Source organism: Chinchilla lanigera, unplaced genomic scaffold, assembly GCF_000276665.1.
Source record: "Chinchilla lanigera isolate Chin_1 unplaced genomic scaffold, ChiLan1.0 scaffold00062, whole genome shotgun sequence".
Lineage (NCBI taxonomy): Eukaryota > Metazoa > Chordata > Mammalia > Rodentia > Chinchillidae > Chinchilla > Chinchilla lanigera.
Genome location: NW_004955463.1, coordinates 7,342,322 through 7,362,267, shown reverse-complemented (window position 1 = coordinate 7,362,267; position 19,946 = coordinate 7,342,322). Strand labels below are relative to the sequence as shown.

The window sequence follows — 19,946 nt, the reverse complement described above, 5'->3', positions numbered from 1 at the left end:
ATATATAGAAAGGTAGCCGGGATAACTGTACTGCTGATGTCTTATGGTTTATTGAAATAATAAATATGCCTAATATTTTTTCTTTTTGACCAATTTTGCATGCTTATATCTTGTAATCTAAATAACTAATTTGAAGACAACAATATGCAATATAACAACCGCTGGTGAATTCCTACCATCCTGTCTAGTGAAACTCTGTATCATTTCTAATGGGTTTTTTGCTTTTATTTTTTTATTCTCTTTAATGGTTTGATCAGTCTTGCCCTCTCACATCTAGGAATCTGAGCAACTTCATTGAAGATAACAATATGTAATATAACAACCACTGTTAAATCCTGTCATTTTGTTCTGAAACTCTGTATCATTTTTATTGTTTTTGCTTTGTTTTGTTTTTGTCTGTTATTGGTATTTTGCTATTGTTCTTTATTATTCTCTTTAAAATAAAAATAAACTAACCAATCAATGAAGATAGCAAAATTATACTTCTCATTTTTTTCAGTCCATTGAAAAGATTGGTTTGTGCTTACACTGGTTGATTAATTTTGCATGCCTACATCTTGTAACCTGAGCAACTACTTTGAAGACGACAGTATGCAATACATTAACCATTGTTAATTTCTTATTCTGTTTTGAAACTCTGTACCATTTTTATTTCTTTTTATCTTTCTCTCTTTAAAATAAAAAAATCTAAGAAAACAATAAGGGATAGAGAATTAATATTTTAGAACATAACTGGCAGACTGTTTCAGAATTTCAAGACAAAAATGAGGCTAAAAAAATAGGAGCAAACTGAAGTTATGGGTTTAGTTTAGTTTATAGTGTTCACAAAACAATTTTTTCCAGCTTCCTTGTGGTACTCAACGTTGGTGCCTTTTATTTACAGTAGTTTGTGGTTTTCACAAGCAATGCATTCCCAGACGCCCTAGTGGATGCCTGAAACCACAGATAGTTCTGAGGCCTAGACATAGGGTTTTTCCTACGTGTATGTACATATCTACGATAAAGTTTAATTTATAAATCAGTAAGAGTAACATCCAATAATAATAAAATTGGACAATTAGAACAATATACTGCAATACAAATTATGTGAATGTGGGCTCTCAAAATACTGTATTCCCCCTCTTTGTGCTGTGAGAGGATACAGCGCCCACGTGACCAGAGGAACTGGAGTGAATGACACAGGCACTGGGACCCAGCCGCAAGCACCTGCGTGGCGATCCACGCCCCCCTCGCTGCCAGATCCTATGAGCCCTCGCGGTCGTTTGCCCCGCCCACCGCGCAGGCGCAGTCCGAGCTGCCCACCCCGCCTGCTGCACATGCGTTCCACTTTGTTCCTGAACCTTCGTGAACTCCGGAGGTGGAAGCTCAATTCTGCGCTAAGGATGAGGTTCTGAAGGACTGACTGGAAAAAGGCCACTCAAGGTTTGTGAGGAGTGTGCTGGGGTCGGTTAGAAACTAGCAAGCTTCTGGTAAGTTACAGGAGAAGCATGACCATTAAGGTTGGTTTGGGGGAAGGGGGCGGGTTCTGGCCTCGAACTCCCGGCTCTGGGTCGTAGCCCCTGCCTACCCGTGCGCGGAGCCACCGAGGCAGCCCCGACTCCAGAACGAAGCCTTGCCCGGACCAGGCCTCACCAGCCTCTCCACTTGTTAGGCGAGTTGTTGGGGGTTTTTGTTGAGGAGGTCTTTGTTTTTGTATTTGTTCTCTTCGCTACTGGGGATTAAACGCAAGGCTTTCATACTGAGCTACTTCCTCAGCCCTATTTAATTTTTTGAGACAGGCTCTCACTAAATTGCCCAGGTTGAGCTCGAACTTGCGATCCTTCTGCCTCAGCCTCCCAGAGTGCGGGGGTTACAGGCTTGGTGCCCGTGGAGCGCGCTCCTTCGCCGTTGCCCAAGGCAGCGGAGCACGTGCTGCGACCTCCCTCCACTCCCCCCGTGCCGCCCCCGTGCCGCCCCCGCGCCGCCCCCGACCTCGCCCCGCGTTCAGGGGGCGTGGCGGGGAGTGGGCGTGGCTCCGCGGGGCGGGGCTGCTGCCTAGCCGAAGAGTCGGCACTAGCAGCTGGGGCGAGTCGGGAAGCCGCTCAGGTTGCGCTCACTTGGACGATGCCCTCCGGCGCCGGCTGCCCGCTGCCTCGCTGCCCACGACGGCGGGCGCCGCGGAGTCCGGGTAGGTGAGGGCGCGTGGGCTGCCAGCGGGCTCCGAGCCGGGTGCCGGGGCGAGGGGATGGGACGGCCGCGTGTGCGGCCGCTTTGGCCGTTGTAAGGGCTGAGTGGTGCTGTGCGGAGTGGGCTTCTCCGTGATCTGGTTTCAACGCTTCGAGCAGTGTACGGAAACTTGTGATTCTGGAGTGGTGTGGGTGCAGAGCAAGTCCGGTGACCGCAGGTACTTTAGTATAAGCAATTTCCTAAGCCCATCTCAACCTGGATCTTTAAGGCAGTTTCCTTCCTTTCCATGGTGTAGTTGAATTTTTTTTTTTTTTTTTTTTTTTGAAACGTTCGATTTTTAGGCACGTGGCCTCTGTAGTGGCTGTATGAGGGCAAGAGTTTAATGGTGTTTTGGGAAGTGGAAAGGTTGAGATTACTGCTAACTCCTAGGCTTTGAAAGAATCACAGTTCAACTCAAGTTGCAATAATGTGGGCTCTAAGTGCGTTGTGAACTATCTCAACGCCGCAGTGTATTGTTTGCTTTTGGGGTGACCTAGTAGGCTGCTTCGAAGTATAGTTGTAGAGCCACAAAATTATCACTTGCTTTTTTGAATTTTTAGATGTCTTTTTGACAACTGTGTGGTGTGTAGAGGCGCACAAGTGGTAAAAACGTTAAAGGAAATGTTTAATTCACATTTAGAAAAGTTACTTTTATTAATTGGTTCTTTTTAAAGGTTTTAGGCTTCATTCAAAACATAACTGCTGCTTGGATACGGGCACATTTGTAACAGTTGTTGAAGGGAAGTTGAGAGCAGTCGATACTTACTAGTATGTTCAGTGCTTTGTTATTGTTCACTTTCTTAAAAGCCTTTGGTTAAAAAAATCAAAATCCATTTTTACCTTGTTGCCCAGATATTCTAAAAATTTGAACCTGACCTGGTCATAAAGATGTCAAGTGTCTTAAAAATCTGAATAGCCATACATATTTTCATTGTTGAAAGTATATTAAATAGTAGAACTATCAAAAAATAAGGACTTCACTTTAGAAGTATTAACCAATAGGAAGGTGAGCTTGATGACTTAAACTTAAACTTCTTGAATTTCTATATTGTGGTACCGGTACTGAACTCAAGACCTTCGCACTGAGCTGCATCCCTATCCCTGCTTGCTTTTGAAACAAGGTCTAAGTCGCTAAGTTGCCCGGGCTGGCCTCAGCCTTGAGCTCTTCCTTGCCTCATCCTCCCTGAATACTGGGGTTGCAAATATGTGTCATCATTCCCAGTTCTTACACTTTTTGAAATTTTCCGTCTAGTCGTCAGTGATAATTTCAATATTAGTATATATCCCACCACATTTTATTTCTGTAACTTAATGCGTTGAAGTGCTTTGTACAACCAGTAAAACGTTATTACTTTTACTCAATTTCAAAAGACCTTGGGGCTCGGAAAGTTGCTCAACGTTAGATCACTTGCCTGGCATGGGAAAGGTCCATGGGTTTGATCACCAGCACTGATAAAAAGAAAAACAGTTGAGAACCAGTTTTTATGCTTTTTGTGGTTCTGGCGATCAAACTTAGATCCCCTCTACCACTAAGCTACATTCTTGGCCTTTTTGAGACAGGATTTTGGAAAGTTAGAAGAGTGGCTCCTGTAATTTGCTGCCTCAAGTTCCTCTGGCTAGTATTACAGGCATTGCACCACCACTCTATGCTCAGTTTTTTCTCTCAGTATACCAGCTAGTTTACTAGAGCACTTCAAAACTATAAAGTGGTCTTATGGTACTAAAGGACGACAAACTATCTGGATTGCAAAGTATTTAGATTAGGCAAAATACCTTTTTCACAATCCCCAGAGATTACTTTTATAAAATTGGCAGTTGCAATTTTTGGTAAACTTTGTCTGTTTTTCTGTGTTCCTATTTCCCTTGTCATTTCAAAATGTTCTTGCTTCTTGAAAGATGACTTAGGACATTTGAAGTGCCTACATATCCTATTCGGTGTGATGAAATTGATTAATTCTCCAGTTCTTGAATGTATTGTGCAGTTGAAATTAGTTTTCCCCTAAATCTGTATTGTGTCAAAGGTGAAAAATAGCCTCATTCATATTTTGTTACTCATCTTTATTAATAAGGAGTTTTTTGTTGTTCAGCAAATATTTCCAGAACACTATTGTTTTATTCAATGATTTGATTTGTTTGAAAGTGCTGTCTACCCAGCCTGGTGGTGCAAGCCTGTCATCTCAGCAGTTTGGTAGGTAGACTGAGGCAGGAGGATAGCAAAATTAAGCTCAGCAAGACTATCTATCAAAATAAAAAGAGCACTGTGACTGTAGCTCAGTGCAAACGCCCTGGTTCAACCCCCAGTGCTGAGGATGGGGCTGGTGGTTGATGTAAGACAGTGGTGCAAACCTTTTAGAGCTTTCAGTGATAGTAGCCGGCTGTGGCACACATGCATTAGGTTCACCACCACTGTTTTAGGGTAATTTGGTTTTCCTTTAAAATGCTTCCAGTTTTATAAAATTATTTCAGTAGTAGAATTAGACTGTCAGAAATTAACTTTTCAGAAATGACTTTTTCAAGATAAGGTAAAGTTGCATAATAAGCAGAGTTCACAAAACTGTGAACACATCTGAGGAAATTTGATGATTCCTTTAATGAGCAACATTGCCTATTAAAGATAGTCTCTATGGTGGCAGTTCTAGTTTTGTTTTTGTTTTTGTTTTTTTTTCCCAGTATCTGGAATCAAACTCATGACCTTGCACTTGCCAGGCAGGTGCTGTGCTGCTGAGCTAAATCCCCAGCCCCAAGGCTGGGGATATAGGCAATTCTATATCCTTGGAATGTATAACTACCTCATACAAAGCATTTGTAATTACTGCCCTTTGAAACCAATGATAGCTGTTCCTGAAAGGTCTGTCTTTAAGGAGTGTGACTGTGAATATATGTGGGCAATTAAATCCTTATCTGATCCTAATTTTCATTGTAGATATTTTTGTTAGTGTCTGGTAAACCGTAAGAATAATAATATTTTGATTGTTAAGGTTTTTCTGAGAAGTTTAACTTATTATAACTGAACTTCAAGATTTTAGAGGATAGTAATCCAATAGAGAAAAACCACTGATTTGAGTATCTACTTTGTCAGGATACAAATGTAAAACTATATGTATATATGTTTTTACATGCCTGAAAAGAGGGAAATATCTTCTTTTTGACAATGAAGATAAAAGTTTATTTTTTTTTACACTTTTATAAGCATAAATCTATTTATTAGCACTGGTACATTTACAGATTGAACAGCAAGTCTGTAATGTTACTGAGAGAGACTACGTAAATGGCTATTTTATACTAAATCAACAGAAACTATTGTTATACTGTAGTCTAGAGGATTAATATACATGAATTTGCATGACTACTTGTGTAGGGCTTTGGGAACTCAATATAAAACCTTTTATCACCCATCATAAGGGTCATGGTCCACACTCCTAAAAGGTAAGTAAGAAACAATCTGGGCACGGTGGCACAGGCCTGTAATGCCAGCACTCAGTGCTGAGGCAGGAGGGTCTCTGCGAGTTCGAGGCCAGCCTGGGCTACATAGTTCAAGGCCAGCTTGAACTGTACAGCAGGACTGTCTCAAAAAGAAAAAAAAAGACGAGTGTAATGCTTTTATTTGATCAAAGCTTTATATTACAAAGATGTTGAGGGAGAACTCTTCAAGCTTAGGTTGAGTGAGGAATGGGTAGCTATATAGAAGTATAATTGGAAAAGGGTGTTCTATAATAGTAATAGACTTAGAAAAGAAATCCCAGCAAGGTTGTCTTGAGAATCTTCTTGGCCTTTCTGTGTAGCTTTCTTTTCTCCCAAGTATGGGGCAAGGCCTCCCTGGAATGAGGATCTGCAAGGGAGAAGGAAAAAAGTGACCATTCCAGGTTTCATGACTTGCTGTGGTATCAAGGAATTATAGTTTCTATGACCCACTTTAGAGAAGAGGAACTGGATTCTGTGACTTGCTTCGAGGGAGAAAGAAAAGTGGGAGGTGGGGGCTGGAAAATGTCAGAAACAGACTGCTTGAGACCTTCCAATCTCCTTAATTTCAAAGTACTCAGCATACCAAAGTATCATACTTTGAGGTATTGTTTTCTGAGCGCCAATACTTAAGGTCTGTAATTGTGAAAATGTTTTGGATTTTTGTTTCTTTGTTGGGGAAAAATTATGCCTTCAGAGTTTCTAAAGGATATGATACCACTCCCCTCTATCACCAAAACAATCTTAGGAGTAATATTGAGAGGTTGTTATTTGGAACATGTTTCAGTTTTAAAATCCAAAATAATTAGATAGTATCAGAACTAAAAGTCAAACATAGGCGTTTTACTGTCAGTCCTTTGCTTCTTCCATTAGTCCATATTTATTGCATCTGTAAGGATGAGCCCTTTTTTGAGAGGGCAGCCTTTTCCTGTCTGTGGCTGAAAAATAAAGCCTTGTGTAGAGACACATTTCAAGGTCATATTCATTTTTTAATAAAAGATTTTAAGAATACTGAGCAAGAAAGAATTACCTGCAAAAGAGAAATATGGGCAAATACCTCCTCAGTATATATAGATTAAAACATCACTGTGGTTTTGTGCCATTAATAAAGCAAATCAAAAAAGGGACAGAGCTTTTAATAAATCAACAAATTCTTTGCTACCATAATTACATAGGGTAGTAGTGGTCAGGGAAATCTATAAACCCTTTAATCTTAAAATAATGTTATACTTTATATTTCCTGTAAAGTATACTTCCTATACTTTATACTAAGCTTTATATTTCCTTTACATTCTGAGCAGTGAGCTATATATGAAGTCACATTTGGCCAAAGAACAGAAAGCAATTTAAGCTAACAGCAAAAAACAGTTTAGAGAAAATTTTCACAAATCAACCTCTAGAAAATGCATTTTTGTGTCTTTCATGTCCATTCCTATTAGTTAAACTTAGCATCATTCTGTACCTTGATTTCTTCATATATTTAAAATGGGAAAATTAACAATATGTAAAGATCAATTCATTTGACACTCTCCTATGTTTAACTCTTTCAAGACCATTCCAGTCAATTCAGCCTAGTATTTTAGTTTTCTTAAAGGTACTGTTGCTTGCTTTTCTAAGGTTTTTAGCTCATACAGATGGCAGCCCTCCATTTATGCTTATTCTCTTAAAGGATAAAACAGGGAATTGGGAGTCACAAGTTAATGAATAATAGAACCATTTGAAAAGAATGAAGGGATGTTAGATGTTAGATGTTCACTGAGGATTAGGATCAAGATTTTTAAATGAACATTCTGCCCCTTATGGAAGGATGTGTAATACAGTAAATTAATTCAGGAATTATGATAGTGTTAGTAGTTTTCTGGGCACTATTATAAAATTACTTACTTTTTTCAGAAAACCCTTACCTTGCTGACCTTAACAACAAACTTAGTAATTTTAAGTTCAGAAAACCATAAAAGGTAAATAATTATTAATGATTATATTTTCTATGCCATGGTGTTTAGCAAATAAAATTTAATTTTTTGAATTAACACAGCTTAGTAAGATTGAGGCCCCAAAAAAAGAAAAAAAAGATTAAGAGCAACATATTGAATGGCAGGAATGAGGAATGACTCCTGAAGAGTCTGAGTAATACTATACCTTTAGATTTTAACCAGAAAACAAGCCAGTGGGTGAAAAAAAGTTGATTCAGTGTTGGTCAGACCTAGTTAGAAATTTATCTGTATTTTTTACATTAATCAAAATGAATTGTATAGATCTTTAGTTGTTACCAGTTTCAAAGATTACTTTGTTGTTGGGAAAAGTAACTAATGTTTTTTACACTTATTAAGGTGTTTGTTACTATTATTTCTCTTCCAAGAGTTTTATGTTATTAATTCCCTTGAAAATTGTGCCATCATCTTTAATCATCTGATCTTTGCATTTCCCTAGTGTATTTTAAAAAGTCTCATAACCATAGTAGATTAGTGACTAATCTTATCCCTTTGCTTTTACAGTAATTCCCAACTCCTTTTTGAGTGTAATTTCCATCTGCTGAGTTGACAGTGTACTGTTTGGGGCAATCTCTGTTTGATTGCTTGATCTGTTTGGGATTTTGGGGGGGGAATTGTTTTTGTTTTCATCTTTTTTATTTTAAAGAGAATAAACAACAATTTAAAAACACTAGAAACAATACAGAATTTCACTAAACAAGATGATAGGAACTGAACAATAGTTGTTTATTGCATATTGTTGTCTTCAAATTAGTTATTCAGATTACCAGATATAAACATGCAAAATTGGTCAAAAAAATTAAAAAGAAGAAGAAAACAAATTTAAGCGTTAACTGTTCCTTTCAGTAGACCAGAAGAAGATTTCACTACACAGTTCAGGTTGGCCTGAATTCACTTTGTAGCCTAGGCTGGCCTCGAACTCAAAGCAATCCTCCTGTCTCAGCCTCCCAAGTGCTGGGATTACAGGTGTGCACAACCACGCCTGGGTTTTTTTTTAATCTGCTCATCTTTCACAGCTTGATAACATAATAAAACTTACACATTTTATATCCTCAACACACATCTCATTTCTAGGGCCTTTGCAGAGTAACTATTTACATCTACATAGAGAAAGCAAGAGTTCTAAGCTGATGAATTTTAAGCTAGTGGTTTTCTATATTCTCATTTGGTTTTCACTATGTTCTTAGTAAAATAAGTTAAAATTGAAAGCAATGCTGTAGAAAGGTGTTTATCCAATATTTTGTCTTTCCTGTGGAGTAGGATGCAAGTTATCCTTTGCTAGTTTGCTCCTTGGTAAAGTGTTTCTATTTCATTAGTGCCAGGCAGAACTCATCCGTTGGAGAAGGTTAAAGGACTATAAGTGGAAGGATTGGTTTGATGAGGAGATTAGCTATTCTCTTACCTTTCTCTCTAGCCAGAATGACCTCTGCCTCTTTATGGAACTTGATCTATTTTTCCTACAGCTACTAGACTCTGAGGGAAAGAATCCAGGGAGTTCTAATCCTTGGGGGCCCCTTAACTTTAATTACTCCCCTGATGAAAAGCAAGTGGACTGGAAGTACTCTTCCTATCGCCTAGGCTCTTGGGACAGTCATTTAAGCATGTAAATTACTTTTAACTTGACTCTCATTTAACTGTATATAATTAGATAAAAGATTTTCCTTGAATCTGAAGGAGAGCCTGCCCTGGCTTTTTAGAGAAATATATCCATACAATATAGGTCATTAAACAAGATTAGAACTTTGAATCACAACAAAATCATGGAATTAGGGATGAACCATGGATTTTTGCTTTGCTAGTTTGTTGCTTTAGTATAAATACTTTATTACACTTATATCACTGCATATGGGTATACCAGAAACAGGCAACCTGTATTGTTAGTACCAATTGAATGGTATTGAAGAAAAAAGTAGTTTACAATTCTTTTCTCCTCCCATATCTTTCCTTTCTGCAGATTGCCTGGCACAAGGTGGCTGCTTGATAAATAATTGTTAAATAAATTGAATGCTGTCTTAGTTGCTTTTCTTGTTTCTGAGGCAAAATACTGAACACCCAAAGTTAAAGGAGGAAACGTTTATTTCAGCACACAGTTTGTAGAGGTTTCAGTTTCTAATCAGCTGGCTCCAAAACATGGCAGAGTGGCATCAATATTCATACCATGACAGGCAGGAAGGTGGCGAGCAGAAGCACCAGCAAGCCTACCTTCTTTCTGTCCTTTTATATTCCATCCAGACTACAAACCTGTGGATTGGTGCCACCCATACCCAGGGTGGAGCTTCTGTTACTCACATCATTAATACACATTCATACACCCTAAGCTAGCCACTTTCAAAACTTCCCACCTGTGAGTGCATGAGGCCTTGAGGGAACATCAGGATACAAGCCATAACATTCCAACCCAACCCCAGAAGACTGATTCACATCCCTTCATGCAAAATGCATTTAGTCCATCCAAGAGTTGGCAAAGTCCTGCCAGTTTCAGCACTGTTGAAAAATCCAAGCCCAAAGTCTCCCTTGAGACTTAAGGCAAACTCTTAGCTATGAACCCATATACAAATGGAGAAGTTACATATTTCCAACATACACTGGCACAAGATAAATGTTCCCGTTCCAAAAAGCACAAATGGTATAGAAAGAAATGGAACCAAAGCAAGTACAAAATCCTGCAGGGCTAACATTAAGTCCTGCATCTGGTTTGATCTGTGGCAATATGTAAAACTCCAAAGGGCTTAGGTGGTTCCGCCCCTGTGCCATTTCCAGTGGTTGTTTCTCCCATAGCTTCTGTCTTGAGCCAGCTCTGCTCCCTCTTACAGTTTTGCTCAGGTGATTCATGTTCCTGGCTTCTCCAAACTTCTAGGGGTCTCCACTGAATCTTTAGCTTCACACTCACAGCTTTATATGCTTCTCCCTCAGGCACACACTGCCTGGTTTCCCAGGCCTTCTTCTAAAATCTGGGTGGAATCCTCCTGACCCAAATCTTACATTCTGCATACACCTAAAACCAGTATCAAGTGGATGATGCCAAGATCTGCTGCCAACTGGAGCAGTAACCAGGCTTTCTTCTCTCTTAGCTGTAGAAGTTGAGGGCCTGTATTACTGAGCACTGTGAACCATTCCTGAGGAACAAATTTCCTAGGCTACCACCATTCTGGAACACTTTCTTCTCAAAATGAAGTCTTTCACCTTTGTAATTTTGTGGCTGCAAAGGGTAGAGTCCTGCTTGTTCTTGTAATGCCCTCAGGCCATCTTTTCTATTGTCCAGTTCCAAAGTACTTGGCTTTTAAATGCCAATCTGTTCAGCAACCAAAGTCTCCTCTGCTGCATCTTTGCAGTCTGGAACTTTTCTGGAGTTTTCTTTCTAGCCAGACTCAGAACTTTTTAAATCATTCTGCTGGGCTGTTTTTTCTTGATTCTTAACATACATTTAACTAAAAGCCCTCAACAGTAGCCATGCCAGTGCCTCAGTGTTAGACTGCCTTGAAATTTCTTCTACCAGATTAATCTGCCACCTTTAATCTCAGTCTCAGGCAAACTCTAGAGCAAATTTTCTGCCAAAGCATAACCCATATGGTCTGGAGTCCAACAGCCAATGCAGTCATTCCTGACTGAAACCTCCTGAGCCTCATGTTTAGGAGAGCATTTCTATCAGCACTATGGTTTTCTGAACTCTGACCAGAATCTTCCATTGAGTTCAGCTTAACAGCATTCCAGGGCTGCTTCTTCAGCAAGCATCTCCAAACCTTTCCAGACTCTCCACAAGCCAATTCCAAAAGCTCCTCAACCATGTGGCCAGATATCATCACAACAACAACACTGCTTCTTTGGTACCAAAATCTATATGCCACATCCAAGCTCAGCTCTTGGAGTTCCCAGGGGAAGGAGAGCAAGAGCATGGGAAAAATAAAAATAAGAAACAAAAGCTGAGATCAGGTGGAGCCCTCTCTCTCCAGAGGGGAGGAAAGGAAAACTGCTCAACCACCATAGGGCCATTTATTTATACATTTGACAGAGTTAATGTCACATTACACAGCTTTGCCTAGCAACTAATGGCTCGGATTGTCTCAGGCTTGGTGTTTCTCTGGACTGGAGCAGCTTGATCACATGGTTTGCCTGAGGCACTCTATGTTCTAGGACTGGCCTTTCCTCACCCCTCACACGTGTGATCTATTTCTAGCCTCAGCTTCTCCTTACACTATGTTTCAATCAGTGCTAACTAGAAAAACATATTTAGTGTAACATATACAAATGTATATTTAGAAGATAGGCTTACAGTAGCTGCCTACAGAGTTAGGTGTGGAGGAGTACAAAAGGGCTGTCTTCGTGCTGGAGGATCTAGTCAAAGGCTTGGAACTCACTGTAGTGTTCCCTGTGAGTTGTGTCAGGAGGCTGAAAGATCTGCAATGAAAGAATAAAGAGGCTGTGGTGGAAGCCAGGAAATGATGGCTAAGGTGAAAGTGAGGACTGGAGCTCTTTAAAAGTAACAGAAGTGAGCCTTCCTTCTTGGTTTCTCTTTTATTCCATTCAGGTGAAAGCCTATCCAGGCTGGGCCCTCTGTCTTTAGTAAATCCCTTCAACCACTATGCTGATCCAGTGTCTTTGGGTGTTTCTTACTCAGATGGTCACAATCAGTTAACTGTCAGCAATGCCTACTCCTCCCTCCTCCCTGCTTTAATGGGATGCCCCTTCCCATTTAAAAAAAAAAAAAAAAAGTTTTCTTTTTTCTTTTGATTTCTTCCTGTATAGAAACATTAAGTCTGAAAGTGCAGTTCTAAGTTAAGAACATTTCTTTTTTAAATGACACTGGCTGAAATAAACTACTGATAAAGAAGAAAAAATTATGTGAGACTAGTGGATCTCAAATTCAATCACAATCACCTGTAGAACTTTCCAGACACAGACTGCTAGGCCTATCCCACAAATTCCACAATCCTGCCACAAGAGGAGCATAGCCAACAACTTACCAGTTGGTGGTGCTGCTGTTGGACTAGGCACCACAGTTTCACAACTGCCACCTTTAGTTAACCTCAACTAGAAATCAGGTAATTTCATTAATGAGTTTATTATATCACTCTGTTTGCATAGCCATAACCTACACTTAAAAAGTGTAGTACATACCTAAACAGCAGACTTGCTAATAGTACTTTTTTTTAATTCTGTGCTTTCCACAATCCAGAGGTGCCTGTTAAGAACTTTGCTTTCAACCCCAAATTTTTATTTAAAAATAGATTCAAAACTCAGTGACTTAAATAGTTGAATGCTATCAATTCATCACCCTATACCTGTCAGTGATAACTTCATTTCTCTACTTCCCTGCATGTTTTCATCTTGAGCTCACATAATTTTTTCCAGTGTACTTTTATATCCCAAATTGTTGCTTATCTTAAGTTGATATTGTGTTCTGTATTCTGTCCTCATATAAAATTAACATTGGGATTTTTTTTCTCCCAGGCTAACAGTTTTTGTAGACTTGACTTCTTGGTTTCTTTCTCTGTAGGAGCATTTGAATTGTCACCATATAACAGATCCTTAGCATCTCCTGAAACAGGTTTGAAATAGGTGAAACATTTTTGTTCAAACTTTCATAAGCCTTTTTTTTTATTAAAGAGAGTTTTTAAGGAGGAAAATTTGAAACATACCAATCAGTACTATATTAGGTTCCTTTGCTGGGACAAAATACTTGACACCTATAATTTAAAGGAGGAGAAGTTCATTTTGGCTCACAGTTTTAGAGATTTCATTCCATGGTCGGATGGCTCCAAGGTAGATAAATCATGGCAGAAGATCATGGTGGGGGAAGGCTGCTTACCTCACAGCATCCAGAAAGTACAGCCCAGGAGGAAGGGACCAGGAACCAGGTAGAGTCCCCAAGGTCATGCTCCCATGACCCACCCAGACATACTCAGATTATGCTTTAGTAATCTTTTAAGTGTCTCTCAAGTTAATCAAGTAGATAATCAGTATTAACCATCATACACCGGGAGGCTGAAACAGGATGATCACAAGCTTGAAGCCAATGGTCAATTTAGCAACTTTGTAAGGCACTGTCTCAACAAAGTTTTAGCAAAGGCTGGGGATGTAGCTCAGTATAAAGTCCCTGGGTTCCATCTCCAGTACTATCCACCCCCCAAAAGGATAAATCATCACAAATATAGAATTCTTATATTTAACAGACACTTTAAATAGTTCAGCCATGCATACACATATATTCCTCTGTGGATTAAATCACCTGCAGATTAAATTTATAGTTTCTCTACTAGATTATTTCCAGTGAGAGAAAAAAACAGTATTGACAATTTTAGGATTTTTTTTTTTTTAAATTTCTCCTGTGAATTTGTGAACAGGCTTACCAACCAAGTACCTTCTTTGTTAAAACCTTTGGATGATGCAGCACTTGTTTTTCTTTTTTTTTTTAATTTTAAAGAGAAAAAAATTTTCAAAGAATAAATAGGCAAAAACGATTAATGTATTTCATATTATCTTTAAATTAGTTACTCAAGAATACATGGTATTGGCATTTAATTGTCCAAATAATATTAGCACAAACCTTTCTTTTTAGTGAACTAAAAGAAATTAGTAGTATAATTATCCTATCTTTTATGTACTTTTTTTTTGCTTTTCCCTTCTTTTCTCCATTACCCCACCCCAATTTCTCTTTCCTTTTAAAGATTCTTCCCATTTTACAGTGTCTTTTGTACATTTTGGATCTTATTTATTCTTTCATCTTCTCACACTAGGGAGACAATACAATGTTGCACGTGTGTCTGGTTTATTTTACTTATGAGTATGGTCTCAGGTTGAAGCCATTTACCTGTAAAAGTCTCCAGTTTATCCTTCTTTATCATTGAGTAATAGTCTAGTGTAATAAAAGACCACATCTTTTTTATCCATTCCTCAGTAGATGGGCATCTGGGTTGTTTCCAAGATCTGCCTATTAAAATTGTGCTGCTATAAACATGGGTACATATATATCTCTGTGGTACAGTGTTTTTAATTCTTTCTGAAAAAATACCCAGAAGGGGAATACCTGGGTCAAATAGGCCCTTCAGTCCTAGTTTTTTGAGGAATCTCCACATGGATTTTCAGTGGTTTTACCAGTCTACACTCCCACCAAGAGTGGAGAAGGATTCCTTTTTCATCACAGCCCCTCCAGCATTTGTTATTAGTTGATTTCTTGATAATAGCCATTTTTTCTGGTGTGAGAAGGAATCCCAGTGTTGTTTTAATTTGCATCTCTCAAATGACCAGTGAAGTTGAACATTTTTTTGTATATTTATTTGCTATTTGTATTTCTTCATCTGACAAATGTGTATTCATCTCAGATGACCATTTGTGGATTGGGTCTTTAAATTTGAGAAGTCTGATTTTTTGTGTTCTTTGTATGTTCTCAACAGTAATCCTTTGAGAACATCTGGCAAACATTTTTTGCCATATTGTGGGCTGTCTCTTCACTCTGTTAGTGGTTTCTCTTGCTGTGCAAAAGCTTTTTAATAAGATGAGATCCCAGTTACTGATGCTTTGTGATAGTTCCTGTGTGATCGGGATTTTAGTTATAAAATCTTTGCCTACACTAATGTCTTCAAGAGTTTTACCTATTCTGTCTTCAAGCAGATTTAATGTTTCAGGTTTAATGTTTAGATCTTTGATCCGTTTCAAATTTAGTTTAGTGTGTGGTGAAAGATACAGTCCAGTTTCAATCTTCAGCATGTGCAGTCAGTTTTTCCATCACCGTTTATTAAAGAGGCTATTTTTCTTCCAGTGAATGTTTAACACCTTCATCAAAGATAAGGTGGCTGAGTATGTGTGGAGTTGTTTCTGTATCTTCTAATCTGTTCCAATAGTCTTTGGGTCTCTCTTTTTTTTTTTTTTTTTTTTGGCCAGTACCATGCTGTTTTTATCACAGTACCTTTATAGTATAATTTCAAGTCAGGAATTGTGATCTCCCCTGCCTTGCCTTTGTTGCCCAGAATTGACTCTGCTATTCTAGTTTAGGTCTTTTCTGGTTCCAAATGAGTTTTAGGATTGCTTTCTCAAATAGTGTGAGATATCCTGTTGGAATTTTGATTGGAAATGCATTAAATCTGTTTAATAGTTTTGGAAGTATGGCCATGTTCATTATATTGATTCTTCCTACCCAAGAGCAAGGGATATCTTTCCATTTTCTGATATCCTCTTCAATCTCCTTTTTCAGAGTAATGTAGTTTTCCGTGTAGAGGTCTTTTACATCCTTCAGTAGATTGATTCCTAGGTATTTCAATTTTTGGATGCCATTGTGAAATATTTCCCTGATTTCTCTCTCAGTGAGTTTGTTATTCATGTACAGGAAGTCTATTGACTTTTGAGTGTTGGCTTTATATCCAGCTACCCTGCTTAATTTGCTTACTAAATCTAGAAGTCTTTTGAAGCAGTTTTTTGGGGTCTTCTATATAGAGTATCATGTCATCTTTTAATAATGATAATTTAATTTGTTCCTTTCCTGTTTTTATTCATTTTATTTATTTCTTTTGTCTAAGTGCTCTGGCTAAGGTTTCCTGAACTATATTGAATAAGAGTGAAGACAGTGGACAACCTTGTCTTGTTCCTGATTTTTGAGTGAAAATTCTCAGTTTTTAGCCATTTATTACAATATCGGCTATTGGTTTGTCATAGATGGCATTTATCACATTGAGATAAAGACTGTAGGGTTGTTTTTTGTTTGTTTGGTTGGTTTTTTTTTTCAGTTTTCTGTAGGGTGTTTATCATGAATGGTTGCTGGACTTTTCAAAAGCTTTTTCTGCATCTAACTACCCTTTAGCTTACTATATGTATAACAGATATGCTATATTTATAGTTTTTCTACAGTCATTAGCTAGTTCTTACCCACATTGACTGCTGATTTTTTTTTTTAAATGTTAGATATATAGATTACTCAAGTATGGAGCTTGTTTGGTGAATATTCATTCTCGTTATGTTTTCTGGATATCCACTCATAAATACAACATGGAACTTTCCCTTATTCCTTCGGCTCAGACAGTTTTGTGGGGATGGTGTCAAGGTGCATATCTGGAGTATTCATTCCCTTCATGGTAAATCTCTTCATTGCTGAGTGCTTGAGTGGTAGGTATATTTGTGAAGCCCGCTCCACAGTGTACTTGGTCATTGTTGTGGTGGTGTATTTTGGGGTTAACAGGTTGTTGATGACAGAACAGCCACTTCCTTTGTAGCAACTGCTGTTCTCCCAGGCACAAATTGTTAAGGAAGAGTGTGAGGGGTTGGGAGAAAGGGAAAACCATCCACATCTGAATGTATGTATCACCCATATAATTCACACAGTTATTTATAGCCTTATGTGAATGCCAGTGAGGTATGGACAACCACTATCCAATTGTTTAGAATTTCTAGTTCATAAATTATTTGATATTTTGTTTTTGTATGCCAGCTTCTCCTGTTATTCTGGCATTATATGGCTATATTTGCCCTGATTTTTTCTATACATTCTCTCCTTTTATAGTACTTCCCTGAGTTTCTTGGGCAGTGAGTCATACTTCATTAAAGCATTTGAGTATAGGCAAAGTAATACATGCAGATAATTTTTATACTATTTACAGTATATAGGAGTGATACTTTCTAAAATTGATCTAGAATGTCTACTTCAATACCTTTTGATTTTCTGAATACCTAATTTGGAGATGAAAAAAATCTAGAATTTGGAGTGAGTCTCAGATTTTGCTGACTGTTTCACTAGTAAAGATAGCTTTTGAAATATATTTAGTATTTTAAATATATGAATTAATACCCAGTATATATTACCATGTAGACAGTACTAGTATCCAGATACAAAGACCAGAGTTTAAAATTATCTAGCTTCATAAGAACATAAAGCTGACTATAACAAGTCATTAAGATTTGTACTAATTACAGTTCTTATTGTTCTTATGGTGCATACACTCAAAGTTAAAATGCCTCTAAAAAGAAATTTAAGAACCAGGTTGGGGTAGTGTAGTGGTTTAAAATCCAAACTTCTAGGCATCAAACCCAGACTTGAAAGCCAACTTCGCAGCCGGGTAACCACAGGCAAGTTTCTTAAACTTCGTTTTCTCATTTGAAAATGAGAATACAGCCAGTCTGTGAAAATAAAATGAGATTATATATATAAAGTATATCAAGTAATGGAAACCTTTTAGAGTTTTCAGGGATAATAAACAGCCCGCTGTGGCATGCATGCCATAGATTCATCACCACTGACCTGCCTAGTGCATAGCATGTATTATAACTGTTACAATGATTGTTAATTAAAAATTTGGTATAAAAGTAGCAGTGTGAGTGTTTAGTGCTATGTGTAGCACCATGTTTTTTGATATGTGTAAATTTGTAAAAACTAGTGCAAGCCTATTTGCTATATCACAGTGTTGTTTTTCCTACTAAAGACTGTAAGATTGGTGGTCTGACAGTGGAACTCTGGGTAGCAGATGAGAATGTAGCAAAGGGAAAAGTAAAAAAAAATACTGAGAAAAGGATGAAAGAAGAAAAAAGGAATTGAGATGTGGAGAAAACAGATTCCTCCTCCACTGCCCCAAAAGAAACAAAAAGGAGGCAGAAATCAAGAGTTAACAAAAGTACGAAGAGGACAAAAAAGGTAATTTGGGGGACACTCTTCTTAACATAATTTTCTACATATTTCTGTCTTTACAGATATTCCTTTATCATTTTTCATGTATGGGCTGAGTCCTGACTGTAACCGTGTGATACTAAATATCATTGAAGAGTGGTAAGTATTTCAAATAATGACTGCTTACTACTATTTATACTATTATGTTGGTTTTTTTTAATGTACTTTGGGTAAATGCTTCTACTTTGCAATTGAATAATTTAGTAGTTAAAAAGACATGTAAATGTAAATGTATTTTATCACACATTAGGATACTTTTCAAGTATGTAAATATTTATCATGGTGCTAAATATTGGTTATTTTCTTAGTCCTTTCATGTTGCTGTAACAAAATATTATAATTTATTTATCATACTTTTGGAGGCTGGAAAATCCAAGGTCAGACAGTAACAGATTCTGTGTCTGATCAGATCCTGCATCTCATAGATCATATCTTTTCACTACATCTTCACATGGCGGAGAGCTACTTCATGTGGGCCTCTTTAATAAGGCACTAATCCCATTTATGAAGGTTCTGCCCTCAAGACCTAATTCCTTCCTAAATGCCTTACCTCAAATACCACATCATCTATAGTCAAACCTTGTTAAAGGATGTGAGAGAATGAAGGGTAGACCTCATAAGTCACTACAGTGAATTTGACCTTTATTTAAGTGTATGTCTTTACAAATGTTGATATGTAAGCCATTGAATAACATGTACATTTACATAATGAAATGTTATAATGACTTCATTTATGTTGAATCTGAAATCAGTAAGGAAAAATGATTTGATGTTCCTGAGTGGACCAACAAATAAGATCACAGCATTTTTTTAAGTTAAATAAAAGCAGTATTATTAACAGATGAATTTTACTGATAACAGTTTAGGGGCATCATCTGACCCTTTAAAAAAGCTTAGTTTCAAGCTTTCAGTCTATAAAAAAACTGTATTCTTTTAACTTCTTCATAATCCATGTCACCAGGTCCACAAACATACGTTGATAATCAGTTTGTGCAAGATTATATATTAATCGGGAGCATTATTTCTTATAGTTCTGGAGGCTGGGAAGTTTTAAGATCAAACTGCTGGCAGATTGACTATCTGGCAAGGCGCTTCTTCTTAGTTCATAGACAGCTGTCTTTGTGCTGTATCCTGATAAAGTGGAGCTCTCTGGGGTCCTCTCTTTAATAAGGGTACTAATCCCATTGATAAAGGTACCATATGTGAAGACCTAATCACCTCCTAAGGGCCCTGCTTCCAAATAACTTTTATTTTTCCTAGCGGGTTTTTAGTTCTTACATTTAGGCCTTTGATCCATTTTGAGTTCGTTTTACACATAAAGTAAGAGTTCAAAATTATTCTTTTCACATGAGTGTCTGGCACTATTTGTTGTAGACTGTCCTCCCAGTAAATGATCTTGGCACCCTTGTGAAACATTTCACCATTTATGTGAGGGTTTATTTTTGGTCTCTTATTATAGTGCATTGATCTAGATGTGTTTGTGGCCATACCAGACTCCAAAGAATATGAGTTTACGGAAATGAATGAATGAATGAGTAAATAATATGTATACCTCAATCGTACAGAAGCAACGTATTATAAGCAAAAGATGACAGAAAGGATAGAGAATCAGACTTATGGGACTCAGTTTTGGACTTACTGGATAC

General features: G+C 37.8%; 1 protein-coding gene across 3 annotated transcripts in view; it reads left to right on the top strand.

The window, feature by feature from the left end:
• The first annotated feature begins 1,332 nt into the window (after positions 1–1,332).
• Positions 1,333–19,946, top strand: part of Tex15 (testis expressed 15) — a 64,732-nt gene continuing 46,118 nt past the window's right edge. Inside the window, exons 1-2 of one of the 3 annotated variants that reach the window (XM_013521569.1) lie at positions 1,333–1,422; positions 18,324–18,399. The gene's annotated coding sequence lies outside the window, so the exon portion shown is untranslated. Of the gene's footprint in view, positions 1,423–2,034; positions 2,168–2,250; positions 2,384–18,323; positions 18,400–19,946 lie in introns of those variants that run through there. The other 2 variants (XM_013521570.1, XM_013521571.1) reach the window with 2 other exon arrangements.